At 42.7% G+C, this 9,456-nt stretch overlaps 1 pseudogene; it reads right to left on the bottom strand.

The window, feature by feature from the left end:
• Window positions 1-5,372: 5,372 nt before the first annotated feature.
• LOC145404570 (5S ribosomal RNA) lies at window positions 5,373-5,492 on the bottom strand (annotated as a pseudogene).
• Between the last annotated feature and the right edge of the window lie 3,964 nt (window positions 5,493-9,456).

Below are 9,456 nucleotides of genomic sequence, written 5' to 3'. Positions count from 1 at the left end.
GAGGAAACGGCAGTCACCCGAGAGCTGCACTACATCGAATGAATGGATGGTGAGTGCCCCCACCTACCACTAGAAATCCTTTAACATGTGATATATTACACCTTTCTTTATCACACACCCACTTCCCCACATCTGTCTTTCTCATGGTTGGCAGCAGGATCATCACCTATGTGTTGGGTGGTAAACACAGTGGTGACAGAGGACTGTCGGTGCCTTTCTGGTCGTCCTCTTACTGTAGTCAGTAATGAGTAGAAGCAAGAAGAGAATTACCGCGCAGACCCATCAGCAAGTACTGTTACCAACTTAGGAGAGTAATGCGCATAACAACAGCTCACACGAAGGATATAGGTTCAAATATTAAATTACCACCAATTTATAAATTAGCTTTTCTTCCAGGCTCTCACCTTTGGTTCTTTCTTTCAACACAATACGTTCTCTTCCCCACACAAAACTTTAACTCCTTCAAGAAGATGGCGTGATGAATTCCTTCATCCTGAGGGGACTCTTGTATGCTGAACTGTTTGGTAGCAGCAAGAATAAATTATTGTTAAGAAGCGGGATTTGCCAGTTAGGTGCTCGAGAAGCTTCTCGGCATTTCGCTTACGGTAGTTCCGATATCGGTACCAGTCAGAGTTGCCAGTTTCCCTGCTGTTTGTGAACGTAGTTATTTAGTAAGTTATGCATTTATTTTTATGCTCTTTTTCTCAATAATGTTTTATTTACGTGATTGTTTGTTAAATTATGTAATTGAAATTAAGTTTGTATGGTAAATAATTTATTGTGATATGTACTGTAAGAAAACTTCCATGTTTTGATTGTGTCCGAATTGGTAACTGTTGTTGTTAGGGGCAGGTACAGGACCGGCATGTTCTAGAATGTTGGAGAAGCAAGGAAGGTTATTTAAGGATGGAAAAGAAACTAGAACGAGTTCAGACAGTTTCTGGTTCAGTTTGAGTGTAGTGCAGTGTCAGTGAAGATTGTATACTTTCAGTACTTGTGAAAACAGCGAATTGTTGACAAGCATTAAGTGTAATAAGTGTTGACAAGCATTAAGTGTAATAAGTGTTGACAAGCATTAAGTGTAACAGAGGTTAGTAAAGTTTGTATAGCTCCAGTGCTTGTGAGAACAATGAAGTGAAGTTGGAAAGCATTAAGTTGAATTATTTGGAAAATAAGGACAGTGAACTTTAAGAAGCCAGTGTTTCTTTTCGTCTCAGCTGATCTTGTGTTCTACACACCGAAAGGCTGACCATAAGGAGAACAACTCACTGGGCAACGTCCTTTCTATACTGAACTACTGCTGTTGAAGCCTGTGGCAGTGTGGTTGGGAAGTAACACTGGTGTCAGGAGTGGGATAATTTAAGGGCTGCATTGAGTCTAATCTTTGACATGGAGCAAGAAGGTGTCCAGACAAGAGGCCAAGCTAGGCAGGAAGAGGCATCACTGGGTGCAATTATGAAGCTATGACAAGCACAAATACAGGCACAGAGGGAACAACAAGAGGCTCAACGTGAAGAACAGAAAGAGTTTAGGAATGAAATCAAAGAACAATTGCAGGCACAGAACGAAGAACAGAACGAACGTTATGAACAGCTTCAGGAGGCATTACAGGAGCAACAGAGAGGATTACAGCTGAGAATGCAAGGACAGCTACATGCTTTCATGGGTGAAATGAAAGAAGAACAGCAAAAGTTTATGGAGGAAGTAGATGCCAAGCTAGAGGAGCAGAAGTATGAGGTAAGCAATACTGTAAAGTGATGGAGTGTAAACAACATGTAGACGACCAGTTGAAATCAGTTAGTGAGGAAATAGTGACAGAGTGCGAACAGCATGTAGATGACCAGTTGAAGACAATTTGTGAGGGTATTGTGACAATTAGTGAGGGTACGTAGATAGCCAGTTGAAGCCTGTAGTTGACCATGTGCAGATAATTAATGAGAAAATTGAGGCTGCAGAGAAACATTGCACTGCTGAGCCTTAGGTTAGTGTACAGGGAGCATGTGAAAGGAAAGGACAGTGTATGGTGAATCATGGCAGATCCCAGGCATCTAAAGGTAGCATTAGAGGGTTGAATAATCAGAATGTAGGATTTTAAGTCCTGGCCTTAATTGCTGGCATTAATTATCATGCCTCAGATTTTAGTCCCCAAACCGGTGAGGTGCATGGCTATAATGGGGGTCTAATTAAAAAGAAACCTGAGGAATTTGATGGTAAAGGATCTTGGGAAGCTTACCTTGCACAGTTCTAGTTACTTGCAGATCAGAATGGCTGGGATGATAGGCAGAGGGCAGTGCAGCTTGCTACTAGCCTTAAGGGTAACGCAATGGAAATTCTGGGCCTGATATCAGTGATGGAGAGGAGCAGTTATCACTCCCTAGTAAAAAGTGCTGGAGTGCAGATATGGAACCAAGTACCAGACTGAGGTTTACGAAGCAAGATTCCAGAGCCGTGTATGGGCTCGGGGAGAATCCCTACAGCAGCTTGCCCAAGACCTGGAGAGTACGACATACAAGACGTACCCTGGAGCAGCACCTAACATGTTGGCTATTCTACTGAGGGACCACTTCATCGATGCCCTTGATAGTACAGAGTTGAAAGTGCAAGTGAAGCAGGCACAATCAAGAAGCTTGCAAGCACTAGCCAGGGCTCTAGAATTTGAGTCCTACGTCATGTCCAGTACATCCACCTTTCAGACAGGTTGTAATGCAGGATTCAAGGCAAGAAAAGGGCAGGTATGTGACATGGAAGATTTTGAAGGAAGGTGCTGGTACTGTGAAAAGCCAGGACATTGGAAAATGGATTGCAAGAAGTGGAAGAGAGAATAGGAGAAGATCAAAGGAGGTTGCTGGTTCTGTGGGAAGCTAGGACACAGGAAGGTGGATTGTCACAAATGGAAGGACGAGCAAGAATGGAACAGTGCAAGGAAATCTCAGGTTGCAACAAACGGGTGTTGGACATGTGGTGAGGTGGGACACTTCAGTTATGAGTGTCCAAATGAGAAGGATGAAGGTAAAGTAGTGAAGGCTGGTGATGAGAGGCCACAACTAGCCAATTTTTCCCAAGAAGCCCCACCACTGAAGAAATGCAGGAGAACCTTGATGAATAGTGTGCGAGAAAACGGAAGAACAGACGGCAAGGAGTGTAGTAAGAATGGGAATCTCGGCAAGAAATGTCATTGCAGGGTTGTGACAAGGTCAGTGTCTGATGCAGAAGACCTGAAGAAGATGCAAACAGAGGCAGATTTACAGCCAGTGCTAGAGTGGCTGCAGGAGAATACAGTGCGATCATCTTGGGAAGAAGTTTCCAGTTTAAGCCCTGTCACCAAGAGCTACTGGAGTCAGCAGGACCTTCTTTGTTTGAACAACAGAATACTGGAGCATCACTGGGAGACACCCAATGGCCTCAGCATGTATTGGCAACTGATGGTTCCGAAGATGAGGTCTGAGATCTTGGATGAGTCCCATGACCAGATCACTAGTGGGCACCTGGGAGTGAAGAAAACTCTAAGCCAGCTGTGACAGAGGTTCTACTGGATTGGCATGCGTCAGGATGCTGAAGAATGGTGTCGGGCCTGTGATGTATGCTGTGCCAAGAAGGGACCCAAGAAACATGGTTGTGTCTCTCTCCAGCTGTAGCAAGTGGATGCAGCGATGGAAAAAGTGGCGGTGGACGTTGTCGGACCCTTGCCATTCACTGAAAGAGGAAACCGGTATTTTTGTGTCACCATGGACTTCACAAAGTGGCCAGAAGCCTATACCATCCCCGATCAAGAGGCTGCGACTGTTGCTCGGGTGTTGGTTGACCATTTTTTCTGTCGTTTTGGGATGCCACAAGACCTGAGTAGAAATTTCGATTCTGTTGTGTTCCGTGAATGCTGCAAGTTATTGGGGATCAAGAAGACCAGGACGACCCCACTAAGGCCACAGTCAGATGGGATTGTGGAGAAATTCAATTGGACCCTGGGGCATGTACTGGCCAAGTACTGAGTAGATGAACAAACAGAATGGGACCAGAAATTACCTGTGTTGCTGATGGCATATTGGTCTGCATCCCATGAGTCTACCGGCTACACCCCTGCAAAACTGATGTTGGGCCATGAGTTACATTTACCCATTGACTTGTTAATGGGGAGACCATCTGGTGAACAGCTGCCTACAGACACCTCCAGCTATGTGAAGCATCTTCAAGAAAAGCTGGCTGAGGTACAACATCAAGTGCTGGGAGACCTCAAATTTTCAGGAGAGGTGATGAAGTGCAAGTATGATGCCAAGGCAAGTGAAGTGAGCTTCAAGGATGGTGATCAAATTTGGTTATACAATCCTCAGCGAAAGAAGGGACAGTCACTGAAGCTGCAGGGCCCATGGGATGGGCCTTACACTGTGTTGGACCACCTATCAGACGTAGCATATCAGACTCAGGGAGGCAGGAAGTCTCGCCCGAAGGCGGTACACGTGAATCGTCTGTGGCAGTATCATGGGCCAGGACAGTACAGGTGGGACATCTCTCAGGAATTGAGCTCACCCGCTGCCGAGGATGTTGAGAAGGACCAAGGAGCTGAGGTGTAAGAGAATGGTGACAGTTTCCCAAGACAAGAAGCGAATCAAGAAGAGGACCAAGACCTTCCAGGAGGAGTGCACTGTGTGGAGGAACAAGGACATGGTCAGAAGTGGCATAGAAGAAGACTTGATAAGTTGAAGAATTATTTTGTGTACAGTTAGATGTTTCACTAGGATTAATTATGTTTGTATATATTGTGTAGTTTTGTCGGGACAACAAAGAACTAGGGAGGGAGTAGAGTTAAGAAGCGGGATTTGCCAGTAAGGAGTTCGAGAAGCTTCTCGGCGTTTCGCGTATGGTAGTTCCGATATCGGTACGAGTCAGAGTTGCCAGTTTGCCTGTTGTTTATAAGCGTAGTTGTTTCGTAAGTTATACATTTATTTTTATGCTCTTTTTCTCAATAATGTTTTGTTTACATGATTGTTAAATTATGTAATTGAAATTAAGTTTGTATGGTATTGTAAGAAAACTTGCATGTTATGGTTGTCTCCGAATTGGTAACTGTTGTTGTTAGGGGCAGGTACAAGACCAGCATGTTCTAGAATGTTGGAAAAACAAGGAAGGTTATATAAGAATGGATAAGAGACTAGAACGTGTTCGGTCAGTTTTTGGTTCAGTTTGAGTGTAGTGCAGTGTCAGAGAAGACTGCTTATTTTCAGTACTTGTGAAAACAGTGAAGTGTTGGCAAGCATTAAGTGTCCATCCATTCATTGCCAGACGCCATGTATCCCAAACAGGGTGGCCAATGGCTTAGAGTTAATTGTTTTACAAGGAGGGGCACTAATCCTCCACCAACCCCACTTGACACGTAGGGACGCCAACAGCATCTGGTGTTCCCAGGCAGTCACCCATCCAAGTACTAACCAGACCCAACGTTGCTTAACTTCGCTGACCGGACGGGAAGCGGTGTACTCAACGTGGCATGGTGTAATGACAGTAAAGTGTTGGCAAGCATTAAGTGTAATAACAGTGTTGACAAGCATTAAGTGTAATAACAATGAAGTGTTTTCAAGCATTAAGTGTAAAAGCAGTAAAGTTTGTATGGCTCCAGTGCTTGTGAGAACAGTGAAGTGAAGTTGGAAAGCATTAATTTGAATTATTTGGAAAATAAAGACAGCGAACTTTAAGAAGCCAGTGTTTCTTTTTCCCTCAGCTGATTTTGTGTGCTGTACACCGAAAGGCTGAACATAAGGAGAGACCATAAGGAGAACAACTCACTGGGCAACGTCCTTTCTATACTGAACTACTGCTGTTGGAGCCTGTGGCAATGTGGGATGGGGACATAACACTAAAAAAAGACATCATCGCAGTGAAGGAGTTAACGATACAATGTGTTGGCTAATTTATGTTTGGCAGGTTTCAAGTCCCGGCAACAGCACATGATATAAATAAAGCGAGAAGTCGTTTGATTTTCTTCTTTTTTCACCATTCTAAATTCTTCAATCCTGCTATCTTTTCCGCATAACACAGGAGTAACCCTGGCAAATCACACTACCGTTCCCCTGTGGGTTTAATCAAATCACGATACCAACAAGACTACAAAATTAATATTTGCTTACTGAAGTGGCTAAAAAAAAAATAATAATAATAATAACACTGTCTGGCCTGCTTCCACCTCACTTGAACACAACACAGATATAAAACTCGAAATTGTTTGATTGTACGTATTTTTTGTGTACGGTAAGAAAAGCATCTGTATATACAGAGATACAATTCGAATTTGTCTGGTTGGGTATATGTCTTTTGAGTACTGTCAGAAAAACAACTGTGTAGGCTATACTATGTTCGTCATGTTTTCACGTAACTTTTATTTATTTATTTTTTGTTTTGTGTGTGTGTTACTCAACCCTGTAATTCTTTTTGCAATAGAGGGCAGCACAACATACCGCCCTTGCATTGTGGGTTTTGCGTTGGTAATCCAAACAGTGGAGTGTTATGTGTCAGTGCTCTCATCCCCCGCCCTGCCCTGCCCGATCATCATGCCCTTGTGCTGATTTTTTAACTTATGATCAAGGACGCACTACATGCAAATATATTCACCCTACACCCTTCTCGCTGGTTCTATTCCTCCCTCCCTGTCTCATCGCTTTCCTCCCTACCTCTTACCCAGGGAAAAGCTGCTAAAGGCGTGAAGGCGCGTCACACTGCGGGATGTGAGGGTCAGGTGGAGAGACAGAACCCGTCCATGTTCGAAAGGATCAAAGTTCAGTCCGAGCTGGGGCAAGAAATTTATATGAATATCGCACAAGCAGAGTTTACTGATCTTGCTTTACACCCATGCAAGGAAATATCATTACAGACAGACAGACGGCCATATAATTAAAAACAGAGAGTATTGGTACCGAAGCAATTACATGTGAAGGTATGTGGCAAGTAGCAGAACTGTTGGGTCTCAGGAAACGGACTATTCACTCCATGTTCGGAGTCAAACACAATTAAAAGATTGAGCAGAAAGTATTAATATTCACCAGCAGTGCGAAGGGTGTTTAAGAGGTAATGATGTTTGATGATTAATTCCCCCACCTACTTCATTTATTAGTCAAACTTGCTGCCAAGTTTTCAGTCGGTATGGTGACCCTGAACAATACAGTGATATGAGTGTTCCCTCACTCAACGGTAAGGGAACATTCATATCACTGTAATACTTCTGTTGATCCCCAAACTTCTGTATAATAGATACATATGCCAGTAAGAACCCCAGAATACTATAAACCATTCGAATTTATAAATGAAAACCGGCCCTAAACAGTTGTCAGTTTGGTGTTCCTTTAATTATACTGTATAATTTAACTACGTTATTCTTTTTTCTTTTTTTTTATGTACTGTACGATGAGCTGAAGCTCAAACAGTTCAGGTCATTTTATCTCTTTTTAGATCCACTGAAGATTACGTAGTTCAATATATGGAAACGTCTGGACAAGAGATGCTGTTTGTTGCAACACTGATCTTGCTTCTTGTTCTATGTTGTTAAGGTCAACGAACAATTTTGGGGGGCTGGTACAGGAAGTCAGAAAAAGAGATTCCTGCCGTTCATACAGTAAGACTACTATTGTAACGAGCGATGGGGCAACGCTGTCACTAAAATTATTAAAATATGAATACTCTGCATCATATATTTTTTTCTACCGTTCCTTCCAATACTTCAAATTTTTACATGGGTAAAATAGATTTGAAAATTTACTGCTACCGGCGAGGATATGAAAATGATAAAAGCCCCACCAAACTAATTAGAGAGAAACGAATAAAAAAACAACGAAAATCAACAGAGGGTAACTTTGGTGCTCCAGGCTTCCCCTTCCTGAGTCCTTCCTACTTCCTTTCGAGTCTTTTTCCTCTTAAATCCCTTCCTCTTCCTCTTTCTTAATGGCCCAGTTTTATTTTCATTTAAAACTCGTCTTACTTTTACCTTTTCCTTATTCTATTTCTATTTTCCCTTCTCTTCCGTCCATTTCTCATTTTTCTTACACTATTTTCTTATTCTCCTTCCATTTTTCCTGTCATCATTCCATTTTCTTTCATTCCCATTTTCTTACTACCTTCCATTTCTTTTCATTTTCTCTCTCTCTCTCTCTCTCTCTCTCTCTCTCTCTCTCTCTCTCTCTCTCTCTAATCCCTCTATCTCGTGGACCCACTTTCTATTCCTCTGATATATCACCAACTTTTCTTCTAATCCACCTGACCTCATCCAAAGCTTCCCTCGTTTCCCACACCTCCCTCCTGATCCTTTTTCCATTTTTCCTCTCACATTTTTCCTCCAGTATCGTTACCCCTCATTTAGCTTTCTTTATCAGTCATTTTCTTTTCTCCTCGTCAACACATTCATGGTCGGAGCAACTCAAGCCGTCGCCAGGCAATTATATTTAGCTAAGAGTGGGTCATAGGAGCTGAGTGAGTATAAGCTAGTCGCCAATAACCCTCTAATCGTGGTAATAATTCTAGTATTCTATTTCAACACCAAATTTTTTTTTAATCCGGCTGAGAGCGCTGTAGAAGCAGGGGAAAATGTTAATGGGTACATATTTCTTCATTTTATTTCCTTAACTTATACATCCTGACCTGCTTCTGTTAAATTCCATATGTTTTTTACTATATTCCTTTCTGATCTAATAAGCTTCAGCTTCAAGATTTCTCGTCCTATAGAAAAAGGTACAGTATAGTATTCGTATTATTATTTACAATAATCGCTGGAAACTCTCAATCACGTCACCAACACACTTCATCTTCACCTTACCTCCACCATATTTCATTCCTCCAGCCAACTCCATTTCATCAACCATCCCACTCCATCACTCCCAGTCCACCCAAACAGTCCAAACAACACACCTTCGTCCACTACATTACCATATCACCTCTACCACACCTGGACCTTGCAACCCACCTCCCTTCTATCTACCATCCCACTCCATTATTCCCATCACACTTCACCACTCTAACCATTTCCTTTCTATATATCATCCCACTCCATCATCCCCTTCACACTTCACCACTCTAACCATTTCTCTTCTGTATACCATCCCACTCCATCATCCCCTTCACACTTCACCACTCTAACCATTTCCTTTCTATATATCATCCCACTCCATCATCCCCTTCACACTTCACCACTCTAACCATTTCCTTTCTATATTTATACCATCCCACTCCATCATTCCCTTCACACTTCACCACTCTAACCATCTCTCTTCTATCTACCATCCCACCCCAACATTTCCATCACACCTCACGTACAAACACCCGTCTACACACCACATCACCCCACACACTTAACTTCTCTCTCCACAACCTCATCATCTCCACCTCATCCCTCTAACTCCTGTCCACTATCTCACCCTATCATATTAAAACTTCACTCTTCTTACCACGCATTCTCTCCAACTATAGGGGAAGGCGGTGGCTGAA

The sequence above is a fragment of the Coenobita brevimanus genome, chromosome 63 (genome assembly GCF_032717465.1).
Source record: "Coenobita brevimanus isolate Jiangsu-jjx chromosome 63, ASM3271746v2, whole genome shotgun sequence".
Lineage (NCBI taxonomy): Eukaryota > Metazoa > Arthropoda > Malacostraca > Decapoda > Coenobitidae > Coenobita > Coenobita brevimanus.
This window is presented reverse-complemented; position numbering and strand designations above follow the sequence as displayed.